This window comes from Lolium rigidum, chromosome 6, assembly GCF_022539505.1.
Source record: "Lolium rigidum isolate FL_2022 chromosome 6, APGP_CSIRO_Lrig_0.1, whole genome shotgun sequence".
NCBI classification, from domain to species: Eukaryota; Viridiplantae; Streptophyta; class Magnoliopsida; order Poales; family Poaceae; genus Lolium; species Lolium rigidum.
This window is the reverse complement of record NC_061513.1, coordinates 314617040-314635370: the sequence shown is the minus strand read 5'-3', so window position 1 is coordinate 314635370 and position 18331 is coordinate 314617040. Positions and strand designations below refer to the sequence as shown.

General features: G+C 40.4%; 1 long non-coding RNA gene across 1 annotated transcript; it reads left to right on the top strand.

Moving 5' to 3' along the window:
* The first annotated feature begins 9310 nt into the window (after positions 1-9310).
* LOC124665882 lies at positions 9311-10503 on the top strand. The gene is made up of 3 exons (XR_006990719.1): positions 9311-9392; positions 9508-9570; positions 9980-10503. It is a non-coding gene; the product is annotated as an uncharacterized LOC124665882 (long non-coding RNA).
* The last annotated feature ends 7828 nt before the right edge of the window (positions 10504-18331 follow it).

Here is an 18331-nt window from a genome sequence, read left to right as displayed (position 1 = left end):
GGTAAATATCTCAAGGATCGATGGATAACCACACGTACAATATAATAATAATATGCTAATGGGCATACATTATATGCACCCAAGGGTGATACATTTTATTTGACTTGTTTTAGAGTGAAATCCGTTGTAATAAGACATTTCCTTAAGCATCCGAAATGAAAACAAAAAGATGAATCCTTGTATAACAAAAAAAAGCATAGCTTCACATTAATGAGAAAATGTATGTTTAATGTTGTGTATGAGAGATCAATACAAATTACCTTTTTTGATATAATGAGTGATCACAATCACCCCGCTAGTTATATTTGAAAATAAGGATTTGACATGGCACATCATGAAATTAATATATAACATATATTAGAACCAAAAAAATATCATTACGTATAAATTCAGCATGAAAAAATGAGACTTATTAGATCATAGACTTTTGGAGGCTGCAATATAAGAATATATGCTTGCAGGGGTATCATAGGTTAGGTTGTAGAGGTAGGTGGCTAGGGATGGTCGCCAAAGAGCCTTAGGATGCATAGCAATGCATGCTCTTTTAAACAAGAAGGTTTTTAATGAGAGGGCATCGTGATCGACCGCTCCATCATCATTGCTTAATAGAGTTAGGGTTTTAAAGTTGAATGTTATTTTCTGCATTCATCGTTGCATTACAGTGAAGTGAAATATTGTATATTGATCTATCGCTTAATTTACAATGTATTTAAAAAATCTAAAATTGATTATAACGAAAGACTAACTTCAAAGATTATTTCAAGGTCAATATGTCAATGTACCGAAATTTGAATCCAAAACCTTGATCTAGCTTTTAGACTATTTTTAAAGATAATTATTAATTTAGAATGAACCTTAAACATGAGTAGAAATTAGAACACGGTCTAAAAGTTAACGTATTTGTTTTCATCATAATAGGTTTCCATATTTTACTTGAGTTTATGCGGGTGTATCATCACCGCGAACCTATGTAACAGCAACAATATGGTAGGATTCTTTTGATCATTTGTATTATGACATGAAATAATATGCTACGATACTTCATCTCCTTCATAATTTATGCCGTTTGTTGCTCTAATGGTAGAACACAACACTATTAAAGTTTATATGGTACGTGTGCTTTGATGAACTTTAGTGTAACATAAAACATAATTGTAAGTAACAATGTGTTCACACTTTTAAGTAATCATTTAAAAATAATTCAGTTCGCACTAACTATGTGTCTTTGGTCGATGCCCATAATATAGTTTAGTAACATAAACTCAAGCTCGATTAAAATATTAATTGTGTTTTCTACAATTTTTCTAATTTTTCAATTGGACCTTAGGGCCTGTTTGTTTCAGCTTTTGGTGGCTTTCCAGTAGAATAAGCCACGAAATCCAAACAAAAGGGGCAGCTTCGCTTCTGGCTTTGCCAAAGCCATTGGCCGAAATAGGCAGACTCGGGAAAGCACCTTCGGAGGTGCTTCAGATGGCTTCTCGCAGCTTTCACTTTAACCAGCTAACCTTTTTTTGACTTGCCCATGTCATTCGGGAATATTTACGTTGGCTGCCACCGCTGAGTGGAATCAGTATTTGCCTTTCCAAACTCCTCATTCTCGGCCAACCCGAGCGATTTGTTTCCAGCACTCACGATAGAGGAGAGAGCAGCACGCTAGGGTTTCCCCAAGTATCAGCCGCGCCACCACCCGCACAAGGCCGCCGCCGCCACTCCTGCCGGCCACCGGCGACCCTCTCCCTCGTCTGTTCCCGGCCGACCCCCGCCGTCCTCCCTCCCCTTCCGCCCGACTCGCCCCTCACCGCCCGTCTCGGCCCGCTCCCGCCCGGATCCTTGAAGGTCGACGGCCCCGTCCCCGATTCGGCCCCGTCCCAACCGGAACAGGCCGGCATCGGTCGTCCACTAGTCCGTCCGCTCCTCCCCGGCCGAGCTCCCTCAAGGTGAGCCTTCCATCCCCTTTTTTCTTCTCATGTACTATAAGTTTTTGCCGCTGCTTGTACTGATGTCATGCCATGATATTCGGTTGATGCTTCGAAATTGATTGTTATTTATGATAATGGTAGAGGATGTTGTTGTGTTAAAAAAATAGATACTTTGCAGATTTGATTGATATGCTTGTTGCTGGTAGTGGGTCTGCTATGCAAATGATTGTTAATAGTCTAGTGTTCTTTTGTTGTTTTAGATTGTATTACTTTGCAATGTCTAAGGCTAATTGGGATGCATATCACACTAGAGTATTCTGTGACATATGTATGGAAGAAGTGAACTCCAACAACAGGGATGGTGGTTGCTTGAGTAGAAAGGGCTACAAGAATCTAGAGGATAAATTTGCGGAGAAAACAGGGGATAGACTAGTGAAGAAATAATTCAAGAACAAATGGGATGCTTTGAAGAAGGATTACACGGGATGGATGGAATTGCTAAATGCAACTGGGCTAGGTTGGGATCCTGATACTAGAACAATGGACGCGGATGATGATTGGTGGAAGAATCACCTTGCTGTAAGTTATAATGTTCATGACTTACCTTATGAATGCATCTATTATTTTTATCGCATCAATTGACTCATCGAGCTATTATGTTCTTTTTTTCATATTTGTCCCGATCATGCAAAGTTTAGGAATGGGCCACCTCCCAACTTGGAACGGCAAGATGTTATGTTCAGGAAGGCACATGTTACTGGAGAATCAGCCGTCATTGCAGGACAAGAAGAAGATGGCAAGGAAGCTCCTATATTGTTGGATGATGATCAGGATACTGACACGCGTACAGCACGCGACCGTTGGGAACCCCAAGTGGAAGGTGTGATGCGTACAGCAGTAAGTTTCCCTCAGTTAGAAACCAAGGTTTATCGAACCAAGCAGGGAGTCAAGAAGCACGTTGAAGGTTGATGGCGGCGAAGTGTTAGTGCGGCGCAACACCAGGGATTCCGGCGCCAACTTGGAACCCGCACAACACAACCAAATTACTTTGCCCCAACGTGACAGTGAGGTTGTCAATCTCACCGGCTTGCTGTAACAAAGGATTAGATGTATAGTGTGGATGATGATTGTTTGCAGAAAACAGTAGAACAAGTATTGCAGTAGTTTGTATTCGATGTAAAGAATGGACCGGGGTCCACAGTTCACTAGAGGCGTCTCTCCGATAAGAATAAGCATGTTGGGTGAACAAATTACAGTTGGGCAATTGAAAAATAAAGAGGGCATGACCATGCACATACATGATATGATGAGTATAGTGAGATTTAATTGGGCATTACGACAAAGTACATAGACCGCTATCCAGCCATGCATCTATGCCTAAAAAGTCCACCTTCGAGGTTATCATCCGAACCCCTTCCAGACATTAAGTTGCAAACAACGGACAATTGCATTAAGTATGGTGCGTAATGTAATGAACAACTACATCCTTAGACATAGCATCGATGTTTTATCCCTAGTGGCAACAAGCACATCCACAACCTTAGAACTTTCGTCACATCGTCCCGCATTTAATGGAGGCATGAACCCACTATCGAGCATAAATACTCCCTCTTGGAGTTAAGAGCAAAAACTTGGCCAGAGCCTCTACTAATAACGGAGAGCATGCAAGATCATAAACAACACATAGATAATAGATTGATAATAAACATAGCATAGTATTCTCTATTCATCGGATCCCAACAAACACAACATATAGCATTACAGATAGATGATCTTGATCATGTTAGGCAGCTCACAAGATCCAACAATGAAGCACAGTTAGGAGAAGACGACCATCTAGCTACTGCTATGGACCCATAGTCCAGGGGTGAACTACTCACTCATCACTCCGGAGGCGACCATGGCGGTGAAGAGTCCTCCGGGAGATGATTCCCCTCTCCGGCAGGGTGCCGGAGGCGATCTCCTGAATCCCCCGAGATGGGATTGGCGGCGGCGGCGTCTCTGGAAGGTTTTCCGTATCGTGGCTCTCGGTCCTGGAACTATTATCGATGAAGGCTTCTTATAGTCGGAGAGGTAGGTCAAGGGGCGATGCGAGGGGCCCACACACTAGGCCGGCGCGGCCAGGGCCTGGGCCACGCCGCCCTAGCGTCTGGCCGCCTCGTCGCCCCACTTCGTTTCCTTCCCGGTGTTCTGGAAGCTTCGTGGAAAAATAAGATCCTGGCCGTTGATTTCGTCCAATTCCGAGAATATTTCCTTACTAGGATTTCTAAAACCAAAAACAGCAGTAAAACAACAGAATCGGCTCTTCGGCATCTCGTTAATAGGTTAGTGCCGGAAAATGCATAAATATGACATAAAGTATGCATAAAACATGTAGGTATCATCAATAAAGTGGCATGGAACATAAAAAATTATCGATACGTTGGAGACGTATCATATACCTCAAAAGTAACAGGGAAGCGCAAGTTAGGTGCTGGAGATAAGGAAATCTCTCAAAGCCCTTTTTCCAGGGTATTTCAGATAATTCATCTATTCACAGTCAGACAGCCAGCGAATTAACCAAACAGTGAAACTCAGAAAATCAGCTTCTCCTGCACAGCAGCTTTTCCTGCATAGCCAGCCAGCCACAACCCAAACAAACAGGCCCTTAGTCAAGTTTGAGTGCAAATTTTATGTTACTTGTTTCAATAAGAAACCAAAACACCTGACATTTTATATTTCCAAGTATTCTAAACAGTTATTGGTTGTTTATATTTTCGCCATCATTTGAACTTTTTTCCCCAATTCTTGCTATACTCCTTAGTTTTTTTTGTTTTTGCACAAGAAAGGGGGCTTTCACTAATCAAAAAATCAGTCGAGATACCGATTTATTGTGAATCGGGTGGTAATCGATAAGATTTTAGCATATCGGGTAATTTATCGTGGCACCAATATTTTGACTGATTTTCTGCGTGAGAGCCGATATTTCACTGGATTTTCACTATCGTGACCGATATTTCGGCTGATTGTCAGTGAAATGTCGCTGAAATTTGGTATGTCAGTCGATATTTTCGTCCTATGGTCTTGTAGAACTGTGTATTAGCACAATTTTCCATTTTTATTGATTCAAATGAAAAGATCAAGGTAAAACGTTTTCTCAATGCTCCAATATTATTTTTACATAGCATATTGTAGAAAATTTAGTGCTGAAAATTAGGATTTACAAAGACGATAAATGAATGACCGATAAAATCGATTAATCGAATGATAAGCGATTAATCTTCATTTTGAGGCTGACCGATAAGTTAAGATTAACGATTTCTTGAACATTGGGGGCTTTACATGTAGGCCTCGGGTATCAATGCTTGGAGTTGCCAGACATTTTTTTTTGTATTTTTATGTTTTGGGTACTTTTAGATGGTTTTGGTATCTAACTATTTTATTTACTAGATGATACCCCGCGCGTTGTTGCGGAGAATATTGTGTTTATTTATAGATTGAAGTTTTGAAATGTAAATGTTAAAAATAGAAGGAAATGGAATTAATTGGCACCTTCATTTTTATTGTCCACTCCATTATTCTACCACTGGTTTCATTGCAAATGGAGGACACTTTTCGTGAGGATAATTGTACTTTGTAAATAGCCTGAAAACCTGCACGTGTTCAAAGAAAATCTGTGTAATGCTTGTACTACGCAGGCTTCAGGCTTCAGTTGAAGAATAGATGGTCAGTACACGCAGCTTTAGGCTTCAGTTGAAGAATAGAGACTTCAGACTGTGTAATCTAACGTTGTATATGATGCCCCCCATAGGGGGCCTCACAGAGATCAGCGCATGTGAACCGTTGATTCACTTTTACCAGTAAATCTTGGCCGTGCAAAATTTTCACTGTGTCGTTCAGGGCGCGAGGCCCTCGCCGCGGATCCGCATTATATCCATGGGTCACATAAGCCCGCCCGGCCCGGCATCTCGCAATTAGGGGAGAGAGCACGCAGCCCAGGCAAACCCTCGAGCCTCGTCCTCCTCTCCGCGCGATGGCTCCCGCCGCCACCCCACGCCGCCTCTCCCCATCGCGCCGCCCTTCCGATGGTCCGCGCGCGTCGCCCTTCTCCTCCCATCGCGCCGCCCCTTCCCTCGCCTACGCATGGAGGTCTTCGACGGCGAAAGTGCAGCGCCGGCGGTGGGAGGCACTGTTGGAGCTCTTCCCGGCGGTGTCGGGGCTTGGGGAAGGGCTGGCCTAGAGGAGGAGCAAGGTGGAGGAGGACCTTCGTGACGTGGCCATGCCTTCTCCTCCCAGTTCGGCCAAATTGGTGAGTTTTTTGGGCGGATTTTGGTTGTTCTTTCCACGATTCCTTGTCCTGTTCTTGATCCGATTTGTATTTTATTGGTTTGTGATTTGTTCCTTTCTGCTAAAAATGCTATTCTATGTTTGTGCGTGTTAGGACTGCTGAGATCTGTGGGCAGAGCTATGAATTAGACACATCCCACACTGCTGGATCCAGCGGCCAGATCCATTGTAGTTAAATGTGTTCCACAAAATAGGTTGTTTTATGTGAAATTATGCATTTACCAATAAACGTCTGGTGATTTGCTGCTGCCTATGAGGGAGATGGGAAACGGAAGAAGAAAAGGTGAAGGAAATGGAAGATGCGCCCCCAAGATCTGCTCCAACAAAGGATTAAACCACAATCAGTCGGCAATAATAAGGTGAGTTTATTAATTTCTGTTAGGTCATGATCTCTGTTAGAAGTATTAATATACTTACTAAAACATTTGGAAAATTTTACCAATAATTTGAAAGCTTGACCTTGATATATTTTCTTTTGTTATTATGGTGCAGATGGATTATCTTGATAATTGACCAGCATTGAAAAATAACTATCTTGCCCCTTCATACAGTGGAGCTGGAGAGACTAAAAGTATGTTGCATCTTCCCGAAACAGCCTATTTGTGCTGATGGACTGCTTGGTTTAGTTTCATTGTTTGAATGCATTGCGGGTTCATCATGTACTTTACAGAGCCTCTGTTATGCTGATGCAATGCTTGATTTGGTCATCTTTTGCAATGCACGTTTTACTCTGATTTTATAAGAATATTGATGGAACTGCAGGTTCATGGAGGATACCTTGCGGATCTACTGACCAGTAAGGTAAGGGGTAAAAGCCAAACCTCTCATGTCTGTTCATCTTTTAGGCACGTGCTTTGTTTGCATACTTCTGGTTGCCAAAGTTCCTCCTCTGAAAGCAATTCAGAATAGAATCACTTATGCATCTAGGTAAACTATCCGGTCCCCATTTATCTTCCAGACTTCTAGAGGTGCTAAAAGCCAGTTGAATTTTAGATGGTGTATTAGCATTAGTTTGGTTTGTTTGGATAAGCAAAAATGTTTTGTTAGATTAATATGTTTCCATTTATAATCATCATGCCTATAATTGTATGCAGAAAACAGAGTAACAAGAAAACATCTTTATTTTTTCAGGTTATGGGATTGCAAGATTTCCTAATTGTTAGGTATCTTGACAAATCTCTAATGACGATATTGTGCAAATCCAACAAATGTAACTCTTAGATTTTGGTCTCTGCGTTACTTTTCAGTTGCTTGCAATATGTTGGATCCCTTTCTCTCATAAAAATATGTTCATGTCACTCTTTTAATTAACCCATATTGTAGTAGTATGCATCTCCATTTTCTTATGCATTTCTAGAGACCTAGGTCTGTTTGCTGAACCATTTGCCGCTCTACTTTATATGTGCCAGTGGTGTTTACATTAGTCCGGGCATTACGAAAAAGGCTTTCCTATAACTTATATATCAATGGTAGGGTATGTGAAGTCTGTAATTTTCATCTTGCAAGATTTAAATGAGTAAGTAATGTACAAACGTAAAACAAACCTATCTTGTGCCACTTTATGCAAGCACTTCAAGTTGTGCTTGCTTAAATAAACAGCTTCAGTATATTTTGCTATAACCTGCTCAATCCTTAAGATTTGCCTTAGAGGACCAAGAAACTATAACAGTGGGCTGCAGACTTTTGAATCTTAGATTAAATTCCCGTGCATTGTAGGTATCATGTATTCAGGTCCGTAATTCTGTTGGAGTAGCAATTCTGTGCATATTTATGTGCACTTGGGCATGCTCTTTATTCAATTGGTTATTACAAATCTGCGCGCTTGTAGAAGTCAGTTTTGGTTACATACATTTTTGTTGGCCAAATCAATTTGTGAAATCATTTGTAAGATTTAAAGTCACCGTTCTCTATTTGTATAGGTTCACTGAAGAGACAGGTAAACCAAAGCAAAAAATTGTTTTATGAGATATTGTTAGAAGATGAAGCTGCATATTACTAGGTATGTCTTTTGGAATTCTAGATCTGTCCCACATGACAATCTTTTGAACAGGTGTATCCAAGATCACAACCGACAAGAAAAGTCAGTTTTATCTTGCAATCTCGACATCAGCTGTGATGCATATTTGACTCGGTAATCTGTGTGTGTTTTATATGCAGTTTTGAAGTTTAGTTCGTAGCCTGAAATGAGTACCCGAAATGCATTATTCTGAGATCCTAGGCAGGTGCACATCTAAATGCTCCTCATGTACATTAAATTATTTTTTCTTTGCAATGTAAACTTAGTTTGCTTTATGTTCCTGATGTCCATTGTTCTTCTAATTATAGGTTACATTTGTTGATCTTTTGTTCAATGACAAACAAAGTACGAATGTTCAAAGAGTGAACTAGAATTGTTGTTCCAGATCTCCGCTGAGCACACATCATCCGGTTCTGGCGAGATAACTGATGTGGTTGAATGGAGGAGAATGGAGCGTGAGCATGGGGGCTCTGCGGACCGCACAGTTCCGGTGAGAGCTTGTTTGGGCCCTTCAAAACCTCAATCTCAGCATGTTCTTTTCGCCAATTTCAGTCCAAAATTTCTATTTTTTTTCTTTTGTAGTAATATATGCTTGCTGAAGTATGCCTACAAACTGCAGCTCATTGCATTGAGTATGCTCATTTGATCAAATGGAACTGAGGTATAATTCTCAGTTAGAGATGCAAATTCAAGGTTGAGGCTGATATGCATGATGTAGAAAGGTACGTCTTAGTTTACAGAAACTGAAAGGTTATTTAATTGAATTAATATAAACCATATCTTCAGTGCATCCTCTATTTTTCCATTAACTAGGCACTGTGAATCTAACTCAAGTTTCACTGCTGGTCTTCTCATTTTGCCAGATATGCCACATGTTGTATCCACGGTACGAATCATCAGAGGGGAAAGTTCTTCGTTTGAAGCAACAATATACATTATGCTCGGTCTCATTGCATGACATTATTTCTCATTTTGAGACAAGAGTTAGTGATCCTCTAACTGGGAGGACTTTCCCTCTTAAGTTGCAGTTCAGATGAGTGACACTCACCCAAAGTTGAAGTCTGCGGCTCAGTTTAGCCCATGGCTTTGACGGAGCTTTGCTGATGACCTTGCTGAATATCTGAATGAAGGTAAACAGAAGTCAAGTACAAACCTCTTCTAATTATTTCAGTATGAGTATTCCTTGGATTGGACTCCAAATTCAATGCGTTTATTTAGTAATCTCCTTTGTTTTCTGCTTTGCAGTTCATTTTACTGGCTTTCTCTTTCATTTTGTCGGCCCTCTCCTTCAAAAGGTCTGTTCGTCAGGTATGCACTTCCTGTTTGTGCAGTTTCTTCTTAATTTATGCCTATAGACCATTTGATAAAAAGCTAGGCTAGCTGCAGAGGAAAGATTAGCCTATGTGTTGTTTGTTCCGCTTGGTAGCCTGCACCCAAAGAGAGCATAGCATGTCTGTCAATTAGGTACTTCCTTTGATTCTGTCATTGTTGCTTAGCACGTAATGCATATCTCGGTTTTTACCAGCAGCTGGTTGTACTGCTAAGTTGATAAATGGTTTGTGCTTATATTTGTTATGGCTGTGTAGTAAAATAATACAGTGATTATGATTCAAAGTGCGTATACAAACAGTTCTACAATAATTTTTCTGGTTATGATAATTATACGTATCGTGCATTCAGTTTTACTCTGTGTTACCATTCAACTTTTATTATGCAGAAGATTTCAGTAGAACATTGCCCCGTCGTGCCTGCAACATCCTAAGAGACATGTGGTTACAACAGGGCAAGACGTATTGTCTCCAGGAATAGGGCAGTTACGTGAGAATTCTTGTGCCTCTATTGTTTATTTCTCAATGTTGTTGCCATATCACATCCCCGCAGTTTACTGACCCCTTGAAGAATTATTAAAGGATTATGTTGTATGTGAGTAGTGAAAGATAATTCAGTACTTCTCTCATTTTATGCTCTTTTGGTTCTTATACATTTCTTATTTTTTGCTCCAGCTTGCTGCACCGCTTGGTCTGTATGGCATGTGAATCAATTAATTTGTTCCTTTTAGGAGTTGATGTAGAATTGGTTTGATGTTTTATTTTAGTAAAGATAGTTGTTCATTCCAAATATCAGGTTGTCATATTGAGATCATGATTGGACTGCCACTGTCCGGCAAGGAGGTGCCTCATGGGGCGCCCCAACCACTAGTGATTATAAAAGCCAATGTCAGGAAGTATTGTGCCGTGGTGGTTGTCTAATTTAGATATGCTTGCTTGCAATTCTTTTGATGCTTATTTGTACTTTTGTTTCTGTGACAGCAAGTAATAAATCTTACATATCGATTATTCTACTATGCATATTTTGTTGAATCTATCTTGAGTTTGTTTCATGTCTGCTGAAAAAACAATTTGTCACACCATCAGTCTCATGCAAATAAAAAGAGTCTGTAATGAAGAACAAAAAGCGTTCTCATATTATTCATTTGTAGATGTATGAAAAATAACCGAGCTTTGGTCAGTCACATGCAACCTCATATATGATGTTGCGCTTTTATCGAATAACTAAGAATTCATTGGGTTTTGATTATAATATGCACTTTCCTACTGAACTTTTGTAAATATCGCCACTATTGTTTCAATACTGCATACATGTTTGTGTGTCCATCATTACATTGCATAGATGAAATTCAATTTATTTCAAACTCAATATTTTGAATGCACTAACCCTGTCGTTGTATAAACTGCATTCATTTCAGTGCAGGCATGACTTCCCACTGTGATATATACAAAAGTTCAAGGGACCACTAAGCCAACTATTTGATAGCCAGGAATAATATTACCCTGCACCAACGGACCCTACTGCCGAGGAGGTACATATTCTTATGGACTATTTTCATGCTTCATTGGTTCAGAAGTCAACCATGTTTACTTTTTATGGCTGATGTTTCGGTTGTGTTATATTGGTGTGATCCATTTATATTTATCTAATATAAGGAGGAGCAAAAGAAGTTCCTGCAGTTTGTTTGCATATTTATTTTTTTACTAGGCTTCAGTGATTACTGAAAATGAGTCATCGACCGTGTTGTCGGGCACTGCACCACAAGTCATGTTAGTTATATGTGGTCTTGTAATATTTATTAAATGTTCTCTTTACCTTTTTTATTTTCTCGAAAGCATGAACTTGAACATAAAATTGGATGTTCCACATTGTCTGCAATATTCAGTGTTCTTTCTAATTACTGGAACGAAATGAAGTGGCGTGGCTAAAACTCACCCTCTTCTTGGTTATAGCATAGCAGTAAATTCAAGTAAAAATGTTATAGTTCAACCTATTGATATGATGTTAGTTAGGTGATGCTTCCTTTTTTCATTTTATCCAGTTGACATTGTGAGCATCTGCCAATCGTCTTCGTCTCTTCATATTGGTTGTTGTTGTGTGTTACTCCAACTTGATCGCATCTTACAATTTCTTCTTCGTCTCTTCGTGTTGCTTGTTGCTATGTGTTAGTCCACTTGATTGCATCTGCAAATTTCATTTTCGTCTCTTCATGTTGGTTGTTGTTGTGTGTTAGTCCACTTGATCGCATCTGCCAATTTCATCTTCGTCCCTTCATGTTGGTTGCTGATGTGTGTTAGTCCACTTGACCTGTCAGTTAGTTGTCTACTAACCATGTCTTGGTTCCTAAAAATAAAAGTTTTTTCTCATTTCTGTGATTTTCATTCAAAGGTTCAGATACTCGATTATGCTTTCGATTTCTTCTCTGATTCATATATTTCAGTGAAAATATTTTAGTGTTCTCTTTTCCAGTGACTTCTTATATATTGTGTGTTTTCAGTTACCTTGCATTTGTTGGCCCTCTCATTAGTGCATTCTTCCATGGTTTATGCCGTGGTGTTTTCAGTTACTTCATATTGTGCATTATTTATGATATGCTTCATTTATGTTAGGTTCATACTTGCTTAGTTGATATCTCACTGGCAATTGGCTTCATAACGATGATTGCTTAGTTTATTTGCACTGGCAATAGGATTCAGAACGAACTAGATTTTGCAGTTGCATGAGTTAAGTATTTTTTCTTAGTTTCTGTTGGCATCATGTAGTCATACCTGACGTTGTTGTCACACTACTGAAGTATATTGTATATATTTGTTGGCATCATCTACTTACATCTTGCTTCAGTCATGAAGTTGCTACTAAAGCATATTATATTTTATTGTACAATGAAATTAGAAAATTTGTTTTTGTTTGCTTGTTAAATGAAATCTTATTCCTTGATTTTTGTGTTTTACCCATCATGTCACTATCGACTGATGCGGGAGAGCTTGTGCCCGAGCTCTTCAAGTGTGTTCCTTGCCTCTGGGGTCTTGCTGTGAGCACTCTTCGGGTTCTTACCGTTTATGCTACTGAGCTTTGTCCACGTTCTATATATCAAAAGTGAAGGAAGTAACCTAAGCTTCTCATGTACTCCCAATTGTTTAGTGGACAAGAACTACTGGAGTATATATATATATATATGTAGACCTTAAACATGGAGAAGCAATGTGTTTTTCTCTGAACTTATACCGCTACTTCACTATGTGTGATATATTTCTCTGCATTTTATAGGTCTGCTTGTTTTTGGACGATTTATCATCGATCCTTATAGATGCATAATAGTATCTTCCCAATTGTTTACAAATGCGAAAGATTGTACATAAGCATGTGGTACATATCGTAATTTCGTGTGTTTTGTCCTATTTTCATTCTATTGGCTTTGTTTTGTAAAACCTAAAAAAACGTATTATCACACCTGATTTTCATTTTTTATCATACAAACTATAAGTCAGCGCGAATTTTACGGGGTCGTGCGCCAAGGCGCACATCTAAATCTAGTGTAGTATTAGATATGTGGGTACAGGCAGGCTTCAGGCTTCAGTTGAAGAATAGATGGTCCCTTAAAGAAAGGGCCACTTGCAAAAACCAGCAAGGCAGTATTACAAATTGATGAAGCCAGAGGCCATGAACTCGCTGATGACTACTTCCACTCTAGCCAAATAATAAAGTACTACCTCCGTTCCAAGAAATAAGGTGCACGCGTACTTCAAGACGAACTTTGACCATAAAAATTAAGCAACAAAATCTTGGTTATATCATATGTAATTAGTATCGATGGATTCACTTTCTAATGATGTTAATTTCATACAAACAATCTGTATATATTTGAAGTAATTCTTTGTCAAACGAAAAGCACGTAAAACGAGGGCGCCTTATTCTTTAAATCGGAGGTAGTATAATATTAGTTAAACATAAACCATCTGTGAAATCTGCTTGTCCGAAATAATTTGCAAAATCTCCTCTTGCAGAATTCCCCAAGGCACGCCAAAGTCCAAACATTGTGGTTGTATGTTCTCAATGATCTCAAAAGAAAGATTTTGACAAAAGAAAGATCATCTGCAAATGTGTGCCACAAAATCTTTCTGACAAAATCATTGAGCGTAAGGAGACAACCGCTTGAAATGTCAGAATGTAGTAAATATGTTTTTTCGCTGCACATAAGTACATTCTATTCACCTAAAAGTTCAGTTAGCAAAAAAAAATCAAACTACTAATGTAGAGCTGGAAAGAGGAATAGTTCTTGCATCGAACAAATGAGTTGATACTGGCATATTGCAGCCGATAATGCAATAAAGAATGTTAACCGCATAACACAGTAGTACTTCAGCATAGTGGTTACTGCACAATCTGAAAATGTTCCTACGCGGTAAAAGAGAGAAAAAAAATAGTAGAAAATCGTACAAAATGCGGATCTTGTACCCTACTGCCCATAATTAGCATTTTAGTGTTCCTCATAATTGGCCAGATGGTCATCGTAAGATTAAGCTGATAGAAAAAAAATCGACCACACTTCAGAATAATATGCCACGATGGTCAAGATGTGGAACTTCAAAATAAGAGATCCCAAGCTTACTGGAGATAACAACTTTCTTCAGAAGCGGCAGCACTTTCGTATGGAAGGAGCGTCGGCACCACATCCTTCATTCTTCATTTAGGGGACCTGCTCCTACACCGGTGCGCTATATACGACAACCCGATTGATTTGAATTAAAAACTCAAACAAAAGTATAGAAATTCAAATAAGTTTTCGAATTTAAAGTTTTAGCCAACACACGGCATTTAAATATGAAGTTTGGGCCAACATACGTCCACCGAATCGCCGTTTTCGGCTGCAAAAAACAACTTCGGCTTCCAAGCCAACTGATCAGATCAGCGGGGTCATGGGCGGCTCAACCTCGACGACTTCCTCAGTGTCGGTGAGCCCCGGCGGCAGCTTCAACGCTGCAACAGGATCCAAGGTTGCCGCTGCCCCTCGGCGTCGAATTTGGCGAGAACGACGTGTTGGGGTTAAAGGTCATGTCGATGTCCGCGTACTCGGGGGAGTAGTGGGTGCGACCGTCCATCTGCGACAGCCGCATCTGCGAGATCGACGACCCCTCCGCGTAGTACCCCGCGTAGTACCCCGGCGACGACAGTGAGCTCGAAAAGTTGCGGCCTGCGGGCTGCTGGCTCCCTTCGGGCTGGCCGCCACCCAAGTTGAGGAACACTTCCGCAGCAGACGCCGCTTTCGCGGCTTCAAGAGCTGCGAGGCGGCGCCTCCTGCGGTCGGCCGTCGCAAAGGAGCAACGGCGTTTCTCGTCCTCCCACTCCTCATGTGACATGTTCGCTGGCTTCTCCTTCGGCACGACGGTGCGCGGCTTTGGCGGCGCCTTCGTCGGCGCCGTCGCTGCCTTCGCCGGAGCCTTTCTCTTCGGTGGCATAGCGGCGGTGAGAGTTTTTCGGGTTGGAGGCTGGATGGTAGATAGAGCGGCGGGCGGGAGAAATGAGCGGCGGAGGGGACAAGGTTTTGGTAGGAAAAATGCATACTTTTGAGATATGTGGCTGACAGGCGGCTCCCACGCCCAAAAAATTTCGTCTCGCGAGGCGCCGGCGCGTCTGATTCGCGCCCTTCGCGAAGGGGTGGGCACGAGGTTGCCGGCGCTTCTATTGGGTTCGAAAAAGCGCCGGCGATATTTGAGACGTGCCGGTGTGAGCCTATTTTCGCTGCCGGCCCCCAAAACGGGGCCGCTATGGGTCGCGCCGGTGGAGATGCTCTTACAAACCGGTATTGAGCTCGTTCGTCCTTCAAGCCAACTTTTGCAACATGCACGGGTTTTCAGTTTCGGTCTTTCGGATAGAGCATTCTAACAACTAAGGATGTAAACGGATCAGATCGAATTTTACTCATATCATATTATTTATCATATGTTTTTATTGGATCCGGATCGGAGCGGATATTGACCGGTTTTGGATTCGAATGCGGATATATTGGACTGCGGATTCGAATCGGAAATTAGACGAAGCCGGACCGGAAACAAACATAATTGGATATATGCTCTTATCGATAGATAGTTATAGTACTATAAATCTTGAGAGGGATTTAAATTTTTAATCTTGTGTAGTTAAAAAAAAAGACATAACTTACGTAGAAACTCAAGAATTGATAGAATTTGAGCTAAATATGCTTCCCAAATAAATTCAGTAACTCAACAACTACTAACCTTCTGAATTTTGGCATTGGTTTTTGACGCAAAAATGGATTATCCAGTTTAAAACCTTCAACTTATCCTAATTAAATTTTAGATAATACATATTCTCATGCTATTTGCTATACCATATCCTATATCGTATCCGGAGCACCACCTCGAAATCGGATATCCTTATCCGTCGTATTCTTTAAAATCGGATATTAACACCTTAAAACGGATTCGGGGTCAATTTTAGCGCGAAAATTATCCTATCCATTTACACCTCTACTACTAACGACAGCTTCAAGCCATCTTTTGCAACATGGATCTTCATAGTATGTCACACAATTAGGAAGACCCAGTCGAGATTCCGTGGCTAGAAGTTAAGATGGTGTCTATAAATCACTGTATTTATCTGCTGTGGTGGAGCATTTTGGAACGTGCTTCTAACTTACTTACAAGAAATAGCAACAGATGTCGGCTGCAATGACAAAATCCGGAGCAATAGAGCCCATCATCAAGGTCTTGGCGGCCGTAGAACAAGTTTTTCACCTCGGTGGAAGCTCCCTCCATCTTCCGAACCAGACTTTCATCATGATGTGCCCCCATAGAACTTGCTGCATCCCATCCGCCAGGCCTTCATCTCCATCGTGTAATGCGTATCACCCATTGCTTTCGCCTAAAATGTATGAAGTGTGCATATATATGGTGATAACTAACTATGATTCCCTCGAAGAACAAAATGAAAATTTCGACAAAGGCACTGCAACTAGTGACGATAGAGGAGGGGATTCGAGGACAAAAGTAGCAATTGTTAAAACTTCAAAGCTCTAGAGTTTTCTATTTAGTTACACCTACGAGTAATATCGCGGTTTAGAAATCTTAATAAGTAGTTTCATTCACTTTACCAAGTTATGTAAATATCTCAAGGATAGATGGATAACCACGCGTACAATATAATATGCTTGGCATATATTATATGCACCCAAAGGTGATACATTTTCTTTGACTAGTTTTAGAGTGAAATCCGTTGTAATAAGACATTTCTTTAAGTATCCGAAATGAAAACAAAAAATGAATCCTTGTATGACAAAAAAAAACATAGTTTCACATTAATGAGAAAATGTATTTTTAATGTTGTGTATGAGAGATCAATGCAAATTACATTTTTTGATATAATGAGTGATCACATTCACCCTGGTAGTTATATTTGAAAATAAGGATTTGACATGGAACATCATGAAATTAATATAAAATATTAGAACAAAAAAATATCATTAAGTATAAAAGTTCAGAATGAAAAAATGAGACTTATTAAATCACACGCTATTGGAGGTCGGAATATAAGAATCCATGCTTGTAGGGGTATCATAGGTTACGGTGTAGAGGTAGGTGGCTAGGGTTGGTCACCAAAGAGCCTTAGGCTGCATAACAATGCATGCTCTTTTAAACGAGAAGGTTTTTAATGAGATGGCATCGTGACCGATCGCCCCATCATCGTTGCTTAATGGAGTTGGGGTTTTAAAGTTGAATGATATTTGTTGGAAAGACGCTAAGTTGGTGAAGTAGCCATTGCGTCGCTTTGCTGAAGACAGAAGGAAGATCACCGGTGAAGAAGTCACCAAACTGTTGGTATCTGGCTTCATTGTGGAAGTCATGCATACCGAATGGCTAGCTAATCCAGTCCTGATCGAGAAGAAGAAGGAGGAAGACCCCAAATCTTCGAAAGCTTGGTGCTTGTGTATTGACTACACCCACCTGAACACGGCTTGATCCAAAGATCCGTTTCCGTTACCTCGGATTGATCAAGTGATCGATTCCACTGCTAGGTGTGAGTTGTTATCTTTTCCTAATGCTTACTCTGGTTTACACTAGATTCCCCTGAAAAGGAAGATCAAATAAATACAACATTTATCACCTCTCACGGGGCTTATTGCTATATTACTTTGCCATTCGGTTTGAGAAATGTCGGCGCGACATATCAGCGATGTATGCAAAAATACTTATATAACCAAATCAGTAAAAATGTGTAAGTATATGTCGATGATGTTGTCATAAAAACAAAAGAAAAAGACACATTAATCGAGGATCTGAGAGAAACATTTGATAACTTAAGAAGATTTCGGATGAAACTTAATCCAGCAAAATGCACATTCGGCATTCCGGCTGGGAAGTTACTCGGTTTCCTTGTTTCGAGCCACGACATAGAAGCCAATCCAGTTAAAATCCGGGCAATTGAAAGAATGGAGTTTCCCCAAACTATTAATGATGTACAAAATTTTACCCGATGTTTAGCATCTTTGAGCCGGTTTGTAAACCGATTGGGCGAAAAAGCTTTGCCCTTGTATGTATTGATGAAGAAAATAAACAAATTCATCTGGACTTCGCAAGCTGATGCGGCATTCAAGGAACTGAAGAAAATGTTGGCCACGGTGCCAATAACCAAAGAACCAATGTTGCTTTACATAGCAGCCACAAACCGAGTTGTAAGTGTTGTGGTAGTGGTGGAAAGAGAAGAGGAAGGAAAAACCGTGTAG